The following is a 21,972-nucleotide window of genomic DNA, read 5'->3' as shown; positions in this document are numbered from 1 at the left end:
CTCTTTCCCCATAAGGTCTGGAAAACCATTCATTCTACCAAAATTGTTTACAAGTAGATTTACTTGCCACATTGATGGGAGAAAAATAGGGGACTTTACAGTTGTGAGGCATCAGAAAGGTCTGCATTCAAGTAATTCTCAAACCTTTCCATCTTCATCAAACTACTGAAAGTGAAACCAAGACACTGCTGTTATCTCTGAAACACAGACAATTCCTATTGGCCACAAAATAGACAAAGCTAGGCATTTCTTTGGTAGCACTAGGGCTGGGCAACCAGCATAGAAAAACTGAATAAGATAGTTGTTAGCAAGCTTTGAGCAGCCAGCTCAAGGAGAAAAGCAAAATGTTTGATCCATTATTTATTATTAACTGTGTGAATCAGTGGTTTACCATGTGGTCATTAGATACATATAGATATCAGGTAATGACCAACTTAGGGGAAGTCAATATTTTCATCTCCTTAAACATTTAAATATTTTTTTAACTTAAATTATACACATTTAAAGGGGATATTGTAGTTTTTCAATACACATTGACAAAATAGGTAACTTAACATTTATGTCTCCTTGTCTCTTTATATTTGGATCCTTAGAGATCCTCTCTTTCTTTCTTACAAAATAGATACCACAAAAAGGATAAATTTGTGCTGCATAGTTTTGTAATGTGCAGAAGATGAGACACTTTGAATTTATCAGGATATGTATTATCAAGTTACGATTAACTTGAAAAAATATATTTACTACACATTCACATGTTTCTTGTTCTCAAAATTGTTCTTTTGTCATCAGTGTTTTTCTGCAAAAATATGTTGATCATGGTCTTCTGGAGGGCAAACATTGAACCGTAATTGTAAATAGCAAGTGACTGTGTTAAAGCAAGCGGACGTTGCTTAAGAAGAATATGAAGCATAGGGGTCCACAAAGAAGAAAGATGCCTTGGTAGATATGCTCTGTACTAGGGGCATGAATCATTGGCAAGAAAGGGAGAAAGAAACACAAAGCTAAAGATCCGAATACAAATAACAACCACACCCTTTGAAAGAAAAAGGAAATTAAGATAGAGATGACTTTGTCCACAAAGTCATCTTTATGACTACAAAAGAACATTATAGATGTTCCACAATGGAAAGGAAAAACTATAAATGCATTTTCAAATATATTTAAAGGTCCATCAAAACATTATCTTATGGAAAATAAGTTCATGTCAGACTAAGCAATTGTAAAACACTGGAAGTGAATATACTCAGTACGTAATTTTTAAAGTAAATTATTCTTCTAAACAAATTGTGCAATTAATTTACTAAAGCCAATGGTTTATCTTCAGGTATGGGCGAAAAAGTTAGGTTATCAGATGTTATTCTAATGTCAACCATTGAAACATTGTTGCTTTTGGGAATTAGGGATCTGATCAATATTATAAATGTATTTGTTTATAAAATTTCCTCCTCCTCCTCCTCCTCCTTTTTCCTCCTCCTCTTCCTCTTCCTTTTCCACCTCCTTTTCCTCCTCTTCCTTCCCTTCCTATTTCTTCCCAATCCTGGAGCTTGAATTCAGGACCTGGATATTGTCCTTGAGCTTTTCTGCTCAAGAATATGCTCTACCAGGCAAGCCACATCACCACTTCTGGCTCTGTTTTTTAATTTGGTAGTTACTTGGAGATGAGTCTCAGGAACTTTCCTACCTGAAGTTGGCTTCAAAGTGCTATCCTCAGATCTCAGCTTCTGGAGTAGCTAGGATTACAGGCATGAAATACCAGTGCCTGACTTCTTTAAAGCAGTATTTGTCCATTGATCCTAGGACAGTATCACCAAATACAAGAAACAACAGAAAGACCTGACTCAGAAAAGTGTGGCTTGAAATACAAATATTACCATGTTAATAATTCACTATTACCATCCTTGAATATTCACTGAATTGCGTGCGTGCGTGCGTGCGTGCGTGCGTGTGTGTGTGTGTGTGTGTGTGTGTGTGTGTCTTACTAGGACAGATTTTTAGGACAGGAAAAGAAAGTTCTTTTTGCAGTAACTTACTCTGTCAAAGTGTATAGTCTTTTCTATGTAATTGGTATGATGCTCAGATTCTTTCTTTGCAAAATAGTGCCAGATAAAATAAACTGATGTTTAATGTCTTTGTAAAAAATGTGCCTATTAAGAGCATGCTAAACAAAATGGTCACATTTTTGACTATTTGTGTACTTTGTCTCTTACTCTTCTATAAGGTTAGTAAAATCTTAGGTGGAGAGATAATTGGTCCATGTTTCTTGAAATAAGATGTATCTCAAACAGCAGTTTCTCACTGAGTATTTGTTGAATAAACAAGGTAACACAAATTTGAGCTATCTTCATTATCCTTTGCAACAAGGAGCAAAGAGGAAGCCATGTTGGAAGAAGGGAGAAAATTGTGTAGACTTGTATTTCTTCAATTCCGATCAATGGACTTCTCAGCATAGTAATTAATAAGAAAGTCAATATTCATGTATGTCCTATGGTCCAGTGGAGACAGATTTAATCAGAATCCCTAATGTTGAACTGGAAAGTTGAATTTTTAATAAACATGCCAAGGTGCCCCTTAAAGTCACTGCCATCAAATATGAAATTTATTTTTCATGTTCCATATTATCTCCATATATCGTGGGCTTGATTATATTTATAAGATGGTTAAGAATGGAAAAAATGACAGTTGAGCTCAGGATTAGTTATAGTTTATTTCACACACATTTTCTATCTATAGAGACAAATGGAGGCAAACATCCAGCTTATACTATCTATGCTCATCAGGCTTATGCCTTGGAATGGGCTATGTCTCCCTAGTGGGAGGAATGCTTAAGCAATATTACATGGGGTCTGGTTATAAGATTCAATGATACAGTGCTAGCTTATAATAAGCAACACTCATTTGTTCCATATCTTGAACCCCTGAAGCTGTATTTTATTTATTGATGCTCTAGAAACCAACAATATCCATGCCAGTCAGTAGCTGGACAAAGAGGATTCTGTCTTCTAGTTTAAATTCAATATATATAAAAATCTAAGTTAAGAAAATGTTTCCATCCTGTAATCATCGCAGTGGCTTCATTTGTATAATTACATATATTGTAGTTTGCAGCTTTTTGGTTTTAATGTGCATGTGAATGGCCTAGAAAATCTATTTTTGTGTCTAAAGTTTACAATAAACATTTAACACTAAAAAAAGAAAATGTTTAACAACTTATAGACACAAATCTCTATTAAAGACACAAGTAGAAAGTGAAGATAACAACATATATATGGAGTTGTCAGCTGCACACATGATTGTGGCCTAGGATAGTTTTGTTCTCCAGGTGGATTATTACCTAGTTCTTGAATTATGAAGATAATGATGTCACCTAATTTCCTTGCTAGCAAACTGTTTTGACTTTTTCCAAAATATAATCTGGCCAAACTCCATCAATATCACAGACCTAAAACATGAAGACTCAAATTCAGTATTTTTCAGTTTTTGTGTCTGATTTGGTATCAACTCACATAGCTTAAATCAATTTCAGTTTTTAGAAAGGAATAGAGATAAAATCTTAGTATTCTTATTTTGATTTACATTATAAGGCCTATGGAGATCTGGTTCCTGTATCTTAGTTTAAGTAAACCTATCACATTGAATGTACCTATACACTTGGACATTAATCCTATGTATTTTACTAAGTAGAGAAAATCTGAAGGTATTATAGCAATAGAAGACAAAATAATGGTCTGAATGACAGCCACAACTGGGCAGAACTCTTCATTAAGCATGAAGTAGATCAAAGACAGTTGTCTCTCCTGGATTGCCGAGTAGATAGACTATGCTTGATATTGAAAGCACTGCACAACAAGTGTTGTCATATATTGAAAGAAAAATCCCCAAAGAAATGATCCATTGCATGGAAGGGATTACTCTGTCCATCCATGTGATAGCAGTAGTATCTACAAAAATGAGAGAAAAATTAAAAAATTTGAAGTAACTTTTGGTCATTTTTGTTGTTGTTTGTTTTTGTTTTGGTCAGTTTTGATCTGTAAAATTCTTTGGAAATGAATTTTTTCCAGTTGTGAGTCTACTCCTTGAGAGGCATTGCAGAGTTATTATTGTTTTCATGACTGCCTCATTGCCCCATAAATATGAAGAATCCTGGTATAGTTTCAGAGGAAAAGACCCAAGAGAAGGCTAACTAACCGTGGTGCTATGACATCTGGCTGGTTCTCTACCTCTAGCATTTTTCCTAATCACATCCCTTTTTTCCTTTTCTCCTTTTTTGTCTAGATCCTTCCCCTTCTCCTTTTCTTGCTTTTTCTCTTCAGTTCTTTCTGTTCCACAAATTCTGTTAGGAGTTAGACATTTGCATATTGCTGTTGTATAGACTATTTAGACTACAATTTTTCTTCAATTCTTTGTAAAGACCCAAAGTGAACACACTGTGTTTTTATTAGTTGGTCTATGAAACAATTTTATATTTTCTGTATGCACCCAGTGCTCCTGAATACAGAGCTGTGATGATTTCCCTCAGGTTTCTATGTAGTCATACCTGAAGAGATGATTTCTTATTAAAACTGCTAGGAAAGATATATTAGTCAATAAAGATATCACAGCTGCAATGGATAGGTCAAAAATCACAGATCTGAGAATGATCTTAGCAGGTATGTTACTTCTAGAAAACAAAATGCCTCATAAATGGTATCATTGGGACTTTTAAAAGCATTCCTTTAGTAAAAGGCAGTGAGAAATACTATTCTTGTTATTTTCATTCTGTTTCTTTAGCAGATTCTGCTTTTGGTCTGTCCAGTTTTTATTAGAATGTGTGCACTTTTGTGAGCCTGTATTTATCATCAAGTTATAAAAACTTGAAAACTTCACACTATGTCTATTAAGAAAACAGAAACTAATAAAGACTATTTTGGAACAGAAAGAGATTTAGGTTAAGAAGAAATAAGAGAGGGTGAGAGAATGCAGAAGAGATAAATTACCATTAGAGCACTGAATAGACATGCATAGAAATATCACAATGAAATCCACTGATTAATATGGATTAAAATTATAATGAATGTATGCAGAGATGACTGATTGACTAAATAAAACACAGCATCTAATAATGATGTATATTGATTGGCTAAATGAAACAGAAAGTGCCCATCCTAAATTATCTTTGTCTTTTTGAACAGAGAAATAATGACATGCTGTAAAAGTGGTTGCTCTCTTGAAGCTTACCCTCCACAATGCTATTTTCATTTCATTTAGCATCATTCAAAATTTTAAAGCAAGCTGGGTGCTGGTGGCTCATGCCTATAATCCTAACTACTCAGAAGACTGAGATCTGGGCATCATGGTTCAAAGCCAACCTGGGCAGGAAAGGCTGTGAGTCTTATCTCCCATAAACCACTCAGAAAACTGGAAGTGGTGCAGTGGCTCAAGTGGTAGAGAGCTAGCTTTGAGCTGAAGAGCTGAGGGATAGCGTTCAGGCCCAGAGTTCAAGCCCCATGACCACCACTACCAACAACAAAATTCTATCCAAAATTTTAATTTAACATGTTTTTAAATTGAACTTTCTTCATATTATATTAAGAGCCAATATTCATAATTGGTAAATCTGTAATTTGAGGCCCAACTGTAATGTATTTGTTTCTATGAGACAAATACATTCTTTTGAAATGGTTTCAAATAAGCCTACTGTATTTTGTAAAAAGCAATTTTTTTTTTGGGAGGGGGTCCGGTCATGGGACTTGAACTCTGGGCCTGGGAACTGTCCCTCAGCTCTTCAGCTCAAGGCTAGTGCTCTACCACTTGAGCCACAGAGCCACTTCTGGCTTTTTTCTTTTTGCTTATGTGGTGCTGAGGAATCGAACCCAGGGCCTCAGGCATGCAAGGCAAGCGCTCTACCACTGAGCCACCTTCCCAGCCCTGTAAAAAGCAATTTTTAAAAATTATACATACAAGATTTTAAATTGAATGATGATGGCATGCAGGGAAAACTTTCCAGAATTTGTTTTCCTTTATAAACAACTTACCTTTTGGCACCCAAGTTATTTGCACATAAACAGAGCACTTAAATTTGCTTGATCTGTACATAAAATATATAGCCACTAGCTATAATACAATTTGAAAATTAAAGATGATTGCATAATATGCTTTCAAAATTAATCATTTAACAGCACATGATAGTTCATTGACTACATACAGGTTTTCTTGTCCCCTTATCTTCCTTTTAGAAGTATTCCAAGCCTGGCTCTCCGTTTTATACAGAAATAACAGGCATATACTGCCATATAGCTTGAAAATGTTTAAAAAAAATAAATTCTAAAGCAAACTGTGGCTAAACGGTTAAAATAATATAGAAATTATTACTTTTTAAAATAGTGATTTACAGAATAGAATACCAGAGGCTTTTATGTAATATTATGTAATACTAATGGTTAACACTTTATTCTTTAATCCTCAATTGGCTAATAAAGTGTTTAACTTCCACCAAGTTATTCTGTTTATACAAAAGTTAATGGAGCTATCACAGAAGGTTAAATTTGACTGAACTATTTCTGCCAGAATTTTCTATGCTATGGATGACAAATATCCCTATCATGTAGTATTGCAGCCCATTGCTCCAAACCTTGTTGCACTATCTCTGTTTGCTCCTAATAATTAATTCTCTAAGATGCTGGTCATTGGACTGAAAGACGGAGGCTTCCACCAACCAGCACCCTGACCCCAATCTTTTTTTTTTTTTTTAATTTAATTTTATTTTATTTGAGAACATACTGTACAGAGGGGTTACAATTACATGGGCAGGATAATGCATACATTTCTTACCAAGCATTGCAGCCTCCTCCTTTGTTTACCCTTCACATCCCTTCCCAGCCTACCCCCTCCCCCCCACCCAATCCTTCCCCCCTTCCCCCCCACACCGACATTGTAAAGCTCGTTTTTGACATGACATTTTGTACTTCTCATTGTTGCAACAGGTCCACCTGAATCCTTAAACGACTTGTTTTTCCCCATCTCCTCCACAAGTTATACTGACATCAAACATAGTGAAAGCGGGGGTTACACTGTGGGGGAGGGACATACAAAGCAACAAAGAAATAATCTTATAAATGCATTAGAAACACATGCATGAAAGAAAAAAAACATTAAAATACATATTTAAGGGTTCATTTTCCTAACATCACATTATCTGACCTTTTTCGCTTGACTCATACATATACTAGATATTGCAAATAAGGGAAACCATGGGACCTATGTTGCTTTGGGCCTGGCTTACTTCACTTAATATAATTTTTTCCAAGTCTTTCCATTTCCTAACAAATGGGGCAATGTCATTCTTTCTGATGGAGGCATAGAATTCCATTGTGTATATATACCACATTTTCTTGATCCATTCATCTACTGAGGGGCATCTGGGTTGGTTCCATATCTTAGCTATGGTAAATAATGCTGCAATAAACATAGTTGTGCTGGTAGCTTTAGTGTGGTCTTGTTTGTAAACATTTGGGTAAATGCCCAAAAGTGGGATTGCTTGGTCATAGGGGAGTTCTGTGTGAAGTCTTTTGAGGAACCTCCATACTGCTTTCCAAAGTCTGACCCCTATCTTGTTAGGAGACTCTTGCCACAATTGTTAGGCTTTAATTAGGTCTAGGAATTCATTCACCACTCAGTATTCAGGCAGAAAAAGTCCTCCTCCCTCCCCTCTCTATTTCCAAATAATGACTTTCGAATGGTGGCAAAGAGAAAGAATTTGTTCTGGTAACTGATATACTTCCATAGCAAATTTCTCTGTTCAGAACTTCTGAAAATGTCAGGGTGAAGCATTTTTAACTATTGTCTAAAGGAAAGAGCCAAAGTCCTCAGAACAATCCTTAGTCATTTTCAAAGCCAGATTAGATATCATAGAATAAAGTTCATCAAAGATGAGATGATTAACTCAAGAGAATACTTCTTTGGAGGAGAACCTTGTAGAAATTACTCAAAGGGTTCACAAATAATAAATCAAATTGAGGTTTTAAAATTATTTTTCAGAATTTGAAAAACAGGACCAGGTGAAAACATACAACTCTTTTTTTTTTTTTTTGTCGGTCGTGGGGCTTGAACTCTGGGCCTGGGTGCTGTCCCTCAGCTCTTCAGCTCAAGGCGAGTGCTCTACCACTTGAGCTACAGCGCCACTTCCGGGTTTCTGGTGGTTTATTGGAGATAGGAGTCTCACGGTCTTTCCTGCCCGGTCTGGCTTTGAACCGCGATCCTCAGATCTCAGCCTCCTGAGTAGCTAGGATTACAGGCGTGAGCCACCAGCGCCCGGCAAAAACATACAACTCTTGAGGGGAGTAGGATTCTTTCCTGGGAACATTTTCTTACTGAGTGCTACAATGGGGGCAGGAAACATTGAATCTCCTAAGAGGGTATTGCAATTCTCCTCACTTGACATACTGTCCCTTGGGCATTTGGGCAGCTAAGCCTTACTGGCTAGGATGTATGCTGTCTGTCTTGTAGAGCGGGTGATCACCTTTCCTGTAAGTACGGTACCTTACTATCTCCTCAAGAGATCTGTTGGATCCTCCATGGCCTTCCTCCATTCTTGGATGAAAAATTTCGCTATTCCTTAGGACTGGATATTCAAAGCCTGATAATAGTTATTTTGTTCAGCTTTTCTATGCCTCGTGCCCAGCCCTAGAGCTATTAAAGAAATGTTTGGTTTTGGTTACTTTGTAGTCAATAGGAATTCTCAATGCTTGAAGGTTGACAACGATGTCTAGATTTTATTTATTTATTTTTATTGTGAAAATACTGTACAGAGGAGTTACAATTACATGGGCAAGATAACGAGTACATTTCTTATCAAGCATTGTAGCCTCCTCCTTTGTTTCCCCTCCCCATCCCTTCCCATCCTCCCCCCCCACCCAGTCCTCCCCTTCCCCTCCCCCCCACAAAAGTTGTAAAGTTCGTTTTCGACATAACGACTTGTACGTCTCATTGTTGCGATGGGCCCACCTGTATCCCTATTTAAACGATTTGTTTTTCCCCTTCCCCTCCACAAATTATACCGACATCAAATACAGTGAAAGCAGGGGTTATACTGTGGGGGAGGGACATACAAAGCAACAAAGAAATAATCTTATAAATGTGTTAGAAACAGTCGCATGAAAGAAAAAAAAATATTTGAATACATATCTTAGGGTTCATTTCCCTAACATCACCTTTTCTGACCTTTTCTGCTTGACTCAGACATATACTAGTTATTGCAAATAAGGGAAACCATGAGATCTATGTTTCTTTGGGCCTGGCTTACTTATTATAATTTTTTTCAAGCCTTTAATTTTTAAGTATTTATTCATTGTAAAGGTGATGTACAGAAGGGTTGCAGTTAAGTAAGTCAGGTAATTGAGTACATTCTTTTTTTTTTTTTTCTTTGAACATTGGGCTTGAACTCAGGGTCTGAGTGCTGTCCCTGGAGCATTTCTGCTCAAGGCTAGTGCTCTACCACTTTGAGCCACAGTGCCACTTCTGGTTTTTGAGTAGTTAATTGGAGATAAACGTCTCATGGACTTTTCTGTCTGGACTAGCTTTCAACTGTGATCCTCAGATCTCAGCCTCCTGAGTAGCTAGGATTACAGATGTGAGCAATACATTTCTTTTTGCACAGTGTCACCTCTTCCCTAGTTTTCTCCCAGTTTTTTCCCTCTTGACCCTCCTCCCCCACAAGTTGGATAGTTCATTTCTAACATAGTGTCTAGTATCATGGATTATCAGTAGTTTGATAATGATAACTCTTCTTGTTTCATTTCCTTAGTGGGATTTTGCTGTTAGTTATTGGGAAAAAGGAGAATGTGGCCAGGTTTGAGAATGTCTTTGATGATGGATTTTCTATTTTCTCACAAATTACAGAAGCCTTTCTGCAAGGCCTTTATGCCAATGTTGTATATTTAATCATAATTAACATAGTTGGCAAACTCATTTATAAAAACCTCAAATTTCCTTTGCTGTGCTCATTATGTCCATTTCAATATCCAATGTTTAATTCTTCTTTGGAAGAAATCTATAACAGTTTCTATCCATTTACAAAAGGATCACTTTCGATTTTATAACCATCTCTTGTACTATGTTTCTGAATATTTTATAATAGGGAATTTTAATACTTTAAAAAATAGCCAGGTGCCAGTGGCTCCTGCTTGTGATCTTAGCTATTCAAGAAGCTGAGATCTGAGGAACTCAGTTGGAAACCAGCGTGGGCAGAAAAAAAACATGGAGACTTTTTGTTTTTTTTAAAAAAATATTATTATTATCTTTAAATAGTTATACAAAGGAGTTGCCATTTATCGAAGCAGTTTATGAATACAATATACCTTGATCAATGCCATCCTTTTTAACATTCTCACCCATCTTTGCTACTCACTCTTTCCCTGACTCTTATTAATTTTGCATTAATTTTGTATTAATATTGGATACTTCATTCTCCCTCCTCTTCATCTTCCTCTTTCCTCTTGACCCCACTCCATCCATTTTGAATACCTGCACACTCAGAGGTGCTTCAACCATGGCTGAGAGGGAATAGATTCTTTGTTCTTGGGTATTTAGTTTGATATGGGCTCATTTAAAAATTTTTGTTGTTGTTGCTTGACTTTCTGGAATCATATTTTAGAAAAGAAATTAGTCCCAATATCAATATCATGGAGTTTTTCTCTGGGAATTTTACTTCTTCATTCTTTTGTTTAAATCTTAGTCCATTTTGGGTTTGGTGTTATATATTTTATTAAACAAGAACCCATTCCCTTTCAGCTGTGGTTGGAATAGCTTTGAGGGACTGGCTGCTGAACTCTGGAAAACAATGAGAGTGTAAACAATTCCCTAGGTGTCTCTGTGCCAGCTGGGTTCCCTGGGTCTCTCTTCTCAAATACAAGTTGTGAGCTTGTTTTTGATAGAATTGTTCTGCTTAAATTATTTTTCTTATTTTTTCCTGTGTATAAAACATGCATTTTATTTTATTTTATTTTGTTGGTTATGGGGCTTGAAATCTGGGCCTGAGCGCTGTTCCTCAGCTCTTCAGCTGAAGGCTAGTGCTCTACCACTTGAGTCACAGCACCATTTCCAATTTTCTGGTGGTTTATTGGAGATTAGAGTTTCATGGCTTTTCCTGCTTGGGCTGGCTCTGAACCGTGATCCTCAGATCTCAGCCTCCTGAGTAGCTAGGATTACAGGCGTGAGCCACCGGCACCTGGCTAAGAACATGGCATTTTAAAAATTGAAGTTAGTCTCTTTAGCAGTCACTCTGTTTGGCCACTTATAACATACTCATCTTCTAGGTATACTGCATGATCTTTCAGTCTTGCCTCTATGACTCTCTACAGCCTGGACAAAGAGTGAACTAAGTCAGCAGTGACACCCATTAGACAATATGTTGGAAATGAATTATTTAACTTGTGAGGGAGAGGGATTGGGAGGGAAAAACCTGCAGAAAATGAGGTGGGGGGGGGGGTTGGGAAGTTGGCTCAGTGGTAAAGTGCTTGCTTTGCATGCATGAGGCCATGGTTTGATTCCTCAGCACCATGTAAACAGAAGTGGCGCTATGGCTCAAGAGGTAGAGCACTAGCCTTGTGCTGAATAGCTGAGGGACAGCGCCCAGGCCCAGGGTTCAGGTCCCACAACCGACCAAAAAAAAAAAATGAGGGAGGGGGTGACACTATTAAAAAAGGAATGTACTGCAGGACAGCAGTTTAATCTCTTCCTAATAAATTCCTTTTGCCTGAACCATGGGGTGGTCTCTTTTCGGTGAACCTTACACTGAGTAGCAAGGATTATAGGTGCGAGTCACGAGTGCCTGTCAGAAAACTACTTTTAAACTATTATAAATTCATTTGTATTCATTAATTTATTCTTTTACATACATTCCGGATTCCTGTTACACATAGTGGTGAGAAATGATTAAGTGATTGCAGTATATGCTCTTTAAATATGGACTGTGCATTTGTTTATATGTGTTTAAGTATGCATGTATATGCAATTAAGTTTTTGACCTGTAAGAAAGTGATAAGAAAGTGAAGGAAGCCCTCAAAGATAGGCAAATAGCTTTATATTATATATAATAATATTATAGATGTTATAGAACCAAGGAGCAAAGACTGCAAATATATTTGCACATATATTTAGGACTGGCATCTGCACTACCTTATAGAAAATTCATCACATCTAGACAAGTTTAAAGAGTAACACTGAATATTCATTCTGTCTATAGTTTTCATGTGCTCTTTATTTATCAGATCATGTCATTCATTCACTGAAGTCAATACTTTATTTTGAAGCATGGAAGAAACAGATATATTATTAGACATCATTGTCAGAAATATGTGCTAGCTATTGAAATATGTTTGCTTTGAAACTCACTTATATATAAATACTACACATGTTCAAAAAATTCTTTCTTAAAGCAGTTTTCTCAGTTAATCCTATTACAGCATTATCATAAATTGAAAAACAGCAGACATATAAAAATAAAAAATATGGTTTTAATAAAAATTACAATGTCAACCATTTATTCCTAAAGAATATTCGCTGAATTGCTATTAAACATTAAATATTTAGGATAGATCAAAGAGTTTCCTTTTTAGGTAGCCTACTACATTATATACTGCTCGCAGATGTATTATTGGGATATGTAATTGATCTGATCCTCAGATTTTGTTTTTCTTTTGTAAGATGTCAGATACAAAGCTGGTATTTTAGTCTTTGTGATGATCATATTTGTTACTCTCTAAAAGCTTGTTCTATAAAATGACATTTAAAATTAACTTTGTAATGGTTTGGTTATTTTTTTAAAACTTTCTTGTAAATCTAATGAGCTCTTGGATGGAAAGACTGATCCTTATATTTCTGAAATACTTAGGTAAGTGCATGAAACATAGTGATATTCAGTGAACTTTTTTAAACAAATGGACTTCTCAAACTCAATCTATCATTATTTTCTGTGTTAATCATGAGTCAAAGTTAAAAAGGAAACTTTCAGAGGAGGAGAATGTAGAAAATGGTATAATACAATGTATCTTAAAAATATGAATAGTGGCTCTCTCTGCATAAGAGTTGCCAAAATAATTAATGGGGACCAATCCTAATGATATCTTCAGGAATAACCATGGGATAAACATGGGATTTGCATTTCATTTTCCACATCATCTCTATACCAGGAAGTATCTTTAGCATGCCACCTCAATTACATTTATAAGCTGATTAAGGAATAACATAGACTAGGGAACATAACAGTTTTTACATAGCTCACACCTGTAATTATAGCTACTCAGAAGGCTGAGATCTGAGGACCACAGTTCGAAGCCAGCCAGGGAAGGAAAGTCTACGAGACTCTTAACTCCAATTAACTACTACAAAAGCTGGAAGTGGCACTGTGGCTCAAGTGGTAGAGCACTAGCCTTGAGCACAAAGAGGCTTAGGTATAGTGCCTAGATCCTGAGTTCAAGTCCTAGGACTGGCCAAAAAAAAAAAAAAAAATCAGTAGTTTTTCTGTATGCCAACTATAGAGTGAGACTGCAATCAGGAAAGCAACTCCTTTTTATAATGACCTAAAAAATACTTAGGAATGAACCAAAGGTATTAAGGATCTCTACTGTGAAAATCTTAAAAATCTGAAAAAAGAAATTGAAGCAGATCTAAGTAAATGGAAAAAACTTCCATGCTCCTGGATTGGAAGAATTAGCATTGTGAAAATAGCAGTATGTACTGTCCAAAGCAATTTACAAATTCAATGGAATATTAATGAAAATCCCAACAATATTCTTCAATGAATTAGGGAAGGCAGTCCAAAAATTCACATGGAATAACAAAATAGCAAAAGCAATCCTCAGCAGGAAGAATAGTACTGGAGGAATATCAATACCAAACTTCAAACTCTATTACAAAGCCATAGAGATAAAAATAGCTTGGTACTGGCACAAGAATAGGCCTGAAGACCAACGGAACAGCATAGAAAACTCAGAAATGAACCCACAGGCCTATAGCCATCTAATATTTGATAAGGGAACAAAAAACACAGGATGGAAGAAAGACAGCCTCTTCAACAAATGATGCTGGCAAAACTGGCTATAAACATGCAGAAAACTGAAGCTAGATCTTTATATATCACCCTGCACCAGAATCAATTCTAAATGGATCAAAGACCTCAATTTGAGGCAAGATACCATGAAAATATTTCACAAAGGGATAGGGGGAAGCACTAGGGTTCTGATGCATAGGTCCAAACTTCCTAAGATCTGGAATCACAACAAATCAAAGAAATGGGATAAATGGGATTGCACCAAACTGAAGAGTTTCTGCATGGCAAAGGACATACCTAGCAAGATGAATAGAATAATGGGAGAAGATTTTTACTAGCTATGCATCAGACAAGGGCCTCATATCTAAAATATACTGAGCTCAAAAAATTACCCTCCCCACCTTCACAAATAAACTCTCAAAGAAACAACAACCCAATTAATACATGGGCTAAAGACTTCTAAGAAGTAAAAATGGCTAATGGACATATAAAGAAATGTTCAACATCTCTGGCCATAAAAGAAATGCAAATCAAAATAGCATTGAGACTCCACCTCTCTTCAGTTGATTGGCCATTATCAGGAAAACTAACAATCACAAATACTGGAGGGAATGTGGTCAAAAGGGTACTCTAGAACACTGTTGGTGGGATTATAAACTTGTTCAACCACTCTAGAGAGAAGTATGGAGGTTTCTCAAAAGATTAAACATGGAGCTTTCCTAAGACTCAGCAATTCCACTCCTGGTCACAATACAACATAAACAAGGCCACACTAAGTCTACCAGTTCAACTATGCTCATTGCAGTATTGTTTACCATAGCTAAGATATGGAATCAACCCAAATGATGCTCAGTGGACAAATGGCTTGATAAAATGTGGTATATATACACAATAGAATTATACTCATCATCAGAAACAATGATACTGTACCATTTAAAAGGAAATGGAAAGACTTGGAAAAAATTATTTTAAGCCAAGTAAGCCAGGCCCAGCAAAACATAGGTTGTATGGTTTCTCTCATTTATGGTAACTAGAATGTGCCTATAAAGCTGATGGTAAAAGAAAAAATACAATGGGGAGATGATAAAAAGTATACTGGGAGATGATAAATTATATAATTTCGCACAGAATGAGACAAAAGGAGGCTGTTCTCTTTAAAAAATTATTTTGTTGTAAAGGTGATGTACAGAGGGGTTATGTAAGTAAGGTGATGTGTACATTTCTTGTTGAACATTTTTACCCTCTCCCTTGTTTTTCCTCTCACTTTCTCTACCACTCCTCCCATTCCGCCCCCACTACCTCCCCAATGGTAAAGTTCATTTCCATCCTAGCATCTTGTTTCACCATTTTGTTATTCCTTCCCCAAATCAGATAAATGTATACACAAGACGCAGGGTACCAGAATAAGAAACAGTGTCGGCAGGGGATAAACCAAAGTGGGGGGTGGGGAGAAAGAACTTTATACAGCACAATTAAAAACAACATCATCAACACCAATAAAAACCACTTGTTTCCATATCTTGGGGTTCTTTTCAATTAGCATCATTATATAGGTCATAAGTACATAGTTATTGAGCTACTGTGGTCAATCCTAGACATACACTAATTGTTATAAATGAGGGAAACCATGAAACCTCTGTTTCTTTGGGTCTAGTTTACTTCACTTAATATGATTTTTTCCAAGTCTTTCCATTTCCTTATAAATGGGACAATGTCATTCTTTGTGATGGAAGCATAGAATTCCATTGTTTATATATACCACATTTTCTTTTTTAAAATTTTGTTTTATTGTAAAGATGCTGTACAAAGGGGTTACAGTTACATGAGTAAGGAATGAGTACATTTCTTGTCCAACATTGTTACCCCCTCCTTTATTTTTCTCGTACTATTCCTTCCATTCACCATCTCTTCCACTCCTCCCCCGCCTCCCAGAAGCTGAAAAGTTTGTTTCCCAAATAGTGACTTGTGAGTATCATTGTTGCAATGGGTCATCCTGTGTCCTTGTTTTAGCATTTTGGTATTACCCTTCCCCTCCCCAAATTAGATAAATGTATATACAAGATGCAAGGTGCCAAAATCAAATACAGTGACAACAGGGGATATACCATAGGGGGAAGAACACACAAAAGAAACAAACAAACAAAAAAAAAACCCCACATAGCACATTAAAAACAATAACGAAGAAAAACCTCTTGTGTCCATATCTTGGGGTTCATTTCATTTATCATCATCTTAATATGGTCATATGTACATAGCTTTTGAGCTTTTCTGCTCATCTGCTAAGGTTATCCTAATTATTGCAAATAAGGGACACCATGGAACGTATATTTCTTTGGGTCTGGCTTACTTCACTTAATAGGATTTTTTTCTAAGTCTTTCCATTTCCTAACAAATGGGGCAGTGTCATTCTTTCTGATGGAAACATAGAATTCACATAAACACACATACACACACACACACACACACACACACACACACACACACACACATACATATCTATCTATCTATCTCACATTTTCTTGCTCCATTCATCTCCTAAGGGATATTTGGGTTGGTTCCATATATTTTTATTTATTTATTTATTTTTTGGGTCTGGTCGTGGGGCCTGAACTCTGGGCCTGGGCGCTGTCCTTCAGCTCTTCAGTTCAAGGCTAGCGCTCTACCACTTGAGCCACAACGCCACTTCTGGCTTTTTTTTTCTGGTTATGTGGTGCTGAGGAATCGAACTCAGGGCCTCATGCATGCAAGGCAAACACTCTACCACTGAGCCACCTTCTCAGCCCTTGGGTTGGTTCCATATCTTAGCTATGGTGAATAATTCTGTGATAAACATAGTTGTACCGGTAGCTTTAGTATGGCCTTGTTTGTGATCATTGGGGCAAATGCACAGAAGATACCACATTTTTCTGATCCATTCATCTGCATATGAACATAGTTGTGCGGATAGCTTTAGTGTGTCCTTGTCTGTGATCAGTTGGGTAACGCCCAGGAGTGGGATTGCAGTATCACAGGGGAGTTCTATGTTTAGTCTTTTGAGAAACCTCCATACTGCTTTCCAGAGTGGTTGAACAAGTTTACATTCCCACCAGCAGTGTAATACCATTCCCTTTGGCCACATCCCTGCCAGCATGTTATTATCTGTTTTCTCAATAATGGCCATTCTAACTAGGGTGAGGTGGAATCTCAATGTGGTTTTAATTTGCATTTCTTTTATGGCCAGAGATGTTGAACATTTCTTCATGTGTCTATTGGCTATTCTTATTTCCTCTCCAGAGAAGTCTCTTTCTAATTCTTTAGTTCACTTATGAATGAGGTGGTTGTTACTTTGAGGGTTTTTACTGGGGGATTAACTTTTTGAGCTCTATGTATATTTTTGATATGAGGTCCTTGTCTGTTGTATAGCTAGTGAAGAGCTCCCAATTGGTGGCCTTTCTATTTATCTTGCTAGCTATGTCCTTTACCATGCAGAAGTTCTGCAGTTGAATGTGATCCCATTTCTCCAGCCAAAGGAGGATATTCTTAAAAGAGTATCACATAGGCTTAATAGCTATGTGCATCAAAACATATAAAATAGTATTTATCGAAAGGAACTCCACAAGGTGGAAACAAGAGGCTTGATTTTTTCCTTCATTGCTGTTTTTGTAACCTCTCTGTATAGTATTTTCACAATAAAAAACTTATTTAAAAGAAAAAAAAAGAAACAGTCTTCACGTGACTTATGAAACAGTAACCCCTCTGTATATCACCTTTACAATAATAGTAAATAAAAAATTTAAAAAGTGGAAAGTTTTCAAGAGAGGGCAGGTATTACATTCTTTCTTTTTCAACAGTTTGAGTAACTAACTATTTTATTTTATTCTAATCAGATAATATTATAAGAGAATTTCAGAACTTTTTTTGGTGTTAATTTATTTTCATTTTTATTTATATATTTTTTATTTCATTGAAAAGGTCATGAGCAGGGGTTACAGTTACATAAGGCAATATGTACATTTGTTTGTAATCATTGCAGAACTCTTTTTTGATTAATGAAATGGTCTTTATTGAAATTAACTTTCTTATCAAAAGACAGGGAAAGGCAAGCTTTTACCAGCACCTGTGAACAAATATTTTGCAGCCAGAACACATTTGGAGGTACACATCAATTACAAAGAGGTAGTAATATTTTACAGTAGAAGAATTTATATTTGAAATAAGAATACTACAATGGAGGAGTTAAATGAGGAAAAACATGAAAAATAATAATTAATATCTAAATATACTTGTGATTATAAAAGTGTAAATGAAATAACCTCAGCAGGTAAATATAATAGAAATTGTTATGTTAGGTCAAACTCAAATTTGTGCCATTCATCAATCCATGTTTTAAAGAATAGGGAAAAAACAGATTCAAAACTAAAATGACTTCAAAGAAATCTGAAAAGTTGAGCAAACCTATGTACCAAGAATTCCTGAGGGAGTATAAAATTGATCACCATTAAGGTATTACATTCTTTTTTTTTCTTATGGAATCTGAATTTATTTCAGAGGCTTAACTATGACAGTGACACAATAGTAGCTTAATGGAAATATGAAATAGAGTATAAGGTTCTTGGAATATGAGTATTGTAGAAGTAAGATTTTTACAGGTATAGTGGCTTCATTATATGTACATTACTAGAAAAATCTACAAGAAATGTGGGAAACAAGGTAAGCAAGCCTGACCTCATCATAAATAGCCATTACATTCTTATTTAAGAGAAATGACCGATATTAGAAATGTAAAAATATATCACAAAGGTATAAAATTGCTGCTAAATTGCTCTCAATGAATACATTTATGCAACATTTTATAGTAGCTTATATAAATTTAGAAGACAAACAATCTAACAATTATGACAATAAAGACATATAAGAAAAATATATTTGCTGTGTATGAAAACAATATGTGCTTATATTGAATGGGAGACTCATTAAAAAACTGCAAAACAGGAAAAGGGAGGAGATAAATAATAACATAGACCTAATGAGTTTGATTATAATACATTATGTGTATATGTCTAAATATCACAATAAGTCCCTTTGTATAGTTTGTTTACACTAATATAAATTTCTCTAAAAAGATACATTTAAATTAAGAAACATTTCATATAGGATTTAAAAGGGAATTTTAAAATACATATAGTATTTGGCAGTGAAATGCTCTCTGGAGAAGTTGATGCATTCTTTCCTTATTCAGTGTAGTACTGTCCAGAAAAATTTATAATCACCAAGTCAGAACTGCAGAAAATATTCAAAAGGAATACTGCACACCAAAGACAAAAGATTACTGCAAACAGAAAACAGTGGAGGAAAGAAACCTCACCAGACAAGTAGATAAGCACAAGACAAGTGGAAATGAATCTATCAGTGGAAAAAAATGGCAGGAATTGCTATATATATTTTTGATTATCACTCAATACCAGTGACCTCATTTTTCCAGTTAAAAAACACCCCAAATAGTGAATTAGATGGTAAGACCTAATCATCATCATTCATCACGATTAAGTTGGTTTTATTCTAGAGACACATGTAATACAGCACATAATCATTATCAAAGACAAGACTCCTATGATCATCTCAATTGATATAGAGAAAACACCTTTGATGAAATCTATCAACTATAAGCAGGATTTTGTTGGTTCATGCTTATAATCTTAACTACGCAGGAGCCTAAGACCTGAAAGACTGAGTTTCAAAGGCAGCACAAGCAGAAAAATTCACTAGCTCCCCTTCAAAAAAACCCAGGAAAACCAGGGGTAGAGATATGGCTCAAGTGACAGCTCAGCTGGGAAGCTGACCAAGAGGGAGAGATACTGTAAGGATTAGTATTATAAGGGTATAGCTGTGGATGAGCCAGCAGAGGGCAGTAGAAAGCAGACAGATAGATGGTTATGCCCCAATTCATCATACATGCATGAATGAAAATTTTACAGCCTCATTAATTTGTACAACTAAGATGTGTTAAGAAGTATAAAAGTAATATCACCTATAAATTCTTAGTAATCTATATGAGTGACCAAAGTATCTCATTGCCTGGGACCATGAAAAATTGTGGGAATTTAGGAAGCAGTATTTTCAAGAAATCATAACTAAAAAAATGGAGAACATATAGACATTTCAGGACTGAAATGTATAGTGTGTTACCTCTCAGGGAGCATACCCAGTTGATTCATTGAAAGTTTAACAAGAGTCTGGCACTGGTGGATCAAGCCTATAATCCTAGTTACTAAGACAGTTGAGATCATATGATCATGGTTCAAAGCCAGCCTAGGCAGGAAAGTCTGTGAGACTGTTATCTCCAATTAATCACCAAAAGGCTGGAAGTGGAACTGTGTCTCAAGCGGGAGAGTACTGTCCTTGAAAATAATGCCTCTGCTCTGAGTTCAAGTTGCAGGACCAGTACAACAACAACAACAAAAGCTGCTGTTTTAAAGTTTTATCCACTCAATATTTAATTCCTTCTTTAATATTTTATATTGTTTTTCATAACTTTTTAATGCTAGTGAAATGCAATGAACTTTTCTATTTGGCCTATTATTCACTCTAGATTTAACATCATAAGGAATCCTGGTTACAGGGGAACAACAGAGCGTATGCGGCAAGATCATGTTCTTTATTGGTGAAAAATATCAGAGAAACTCTATAAACACTCTCTGCAGAGAAATGCATCAGTCAAAAGAATATTCTAGATAATTATACATATAGAAACATCTCTAAGCTACATTGTAGAATATTAACTTGGAAAATGTCACCAATCCTGCCAGTACATACACAGCAAAGTTCAATGTATTTTCTCAACATAAATGTATAGATATTGATGATGACACATGCCTAACCACTGATAGTTACTTCTGGGTAGGGGACTGAGTTTTAGTGGTAGTTGTAGAACGGAGTGACAGTCTTAAATTTATGATAGTTTCAAGACTAGTATATTAATGTATTTCTGGGTAACTGGCATGGTAAGTACCTGAAAATTCTAACATCAACTGAAAGAAAACTGGAAATACAGAAATAGCAATTCTTTTTTGAAAAGCTCTAAAATTTTCACAGTTTATATAAATAAGAGACATGACCTACAGTAAAATGATATTCTCCATAGTACCCATGAGTGATTTCAAAAGGAGGTTGAATCATAATTATGTAATACAATAATAAACAATCTATTTCAAATCCAAACCAATCAGGTTTATCTTTCCACATAAGTCATGGACAAATCTTTATATATGCTAACAAGGTTCTTGGAAATGGATTTATTTTCCTGATGCAGAGATGAGGAATGATGATCCCAATATATGCATAAAATCTTTGTCAAGACCAGCTTCTGGAATTTGTGGGCACTAGGAAGCATTCTACCTCCAAAGCATTCTCAAAGCTGGTAACATTGTCCTTTTCCCCAATCACTGACAGCTTAGTCCCAGTTCTGTCTGAAATCAAGACCCCGAGATCAACCTAGGAGCATTAAGAATTCCCATGGACCACAAATAACCAAAGCTAGACATTTCTATGGTAGCTCTGTGGCTGGGCACCCAGCATAGAAAGACTGAATGAGATAGCTGGCTGTTAGCCAGCTTTGAGCACCCAGTCCTATGGACAAAGCAAAGACTGAGGAAATAGTAAGAGGAAAAAAGTTACAGGGAAAGTGTCCTCTGCTCTGCAAAACAGAGAGCATAGCTTATGTTCAACACAGCACAAGCTACCCAAATACTCAGGGAGAAGGGTATGTTCAGTGAGCAGTATTCCAATACTCACTTAGGAGACAAAAATTCCTGTCCCTATTGTGACACTCATCAAGAAAATACTTCCATGAAAGAATCCTGTTTCCCTCAAAGGATGCATATGTTTGCCTTTCTCTGTTTTTTTTTTTTTTTGAGCTGGAAAAGTAATTTTACAAGTTCACATCATTGCAAATTTTTACCTTTCCTAACCCC

At 35.9% G+C, this 21,972-nt stretch overlaps 1 pseudogene; it reads right to left on the bottom strand.

The window, feature by feature from the left end:
- Nucleotides 1–785: 785 nt before the first annotated feature.
- On the bottom strand, nucleotides 786–21,880 carry LOC122096735 (annotated as a pseudogene).
- Between the last annotated feature and the right edge of the window lie 92 nt (nucleotides 21,881–21,972).

Source organism: Dipodomys spectabilis, unplaced genomic scaffold, assembly GCF_019054845.1.
Source record: "Dipodomys spectabilis isolate Male_0828 unplaced genomic scaffold, ASM1905484v1 ptg000387l, whole genome shotgun sequence".
NCBI classification, from domain to species: domain Eukaryota; kingdom Metazoa; phylum Chordata; class Mammalia; order Rodentia; family Heteromyidae; genus Dipodomys; species Dipodomys spectabilis.
The sequence above is the reverse complement of the archived record's forward strand: the minus strand, read 5'-3'. Positions and strand labels throughout refer to the sequence as shown.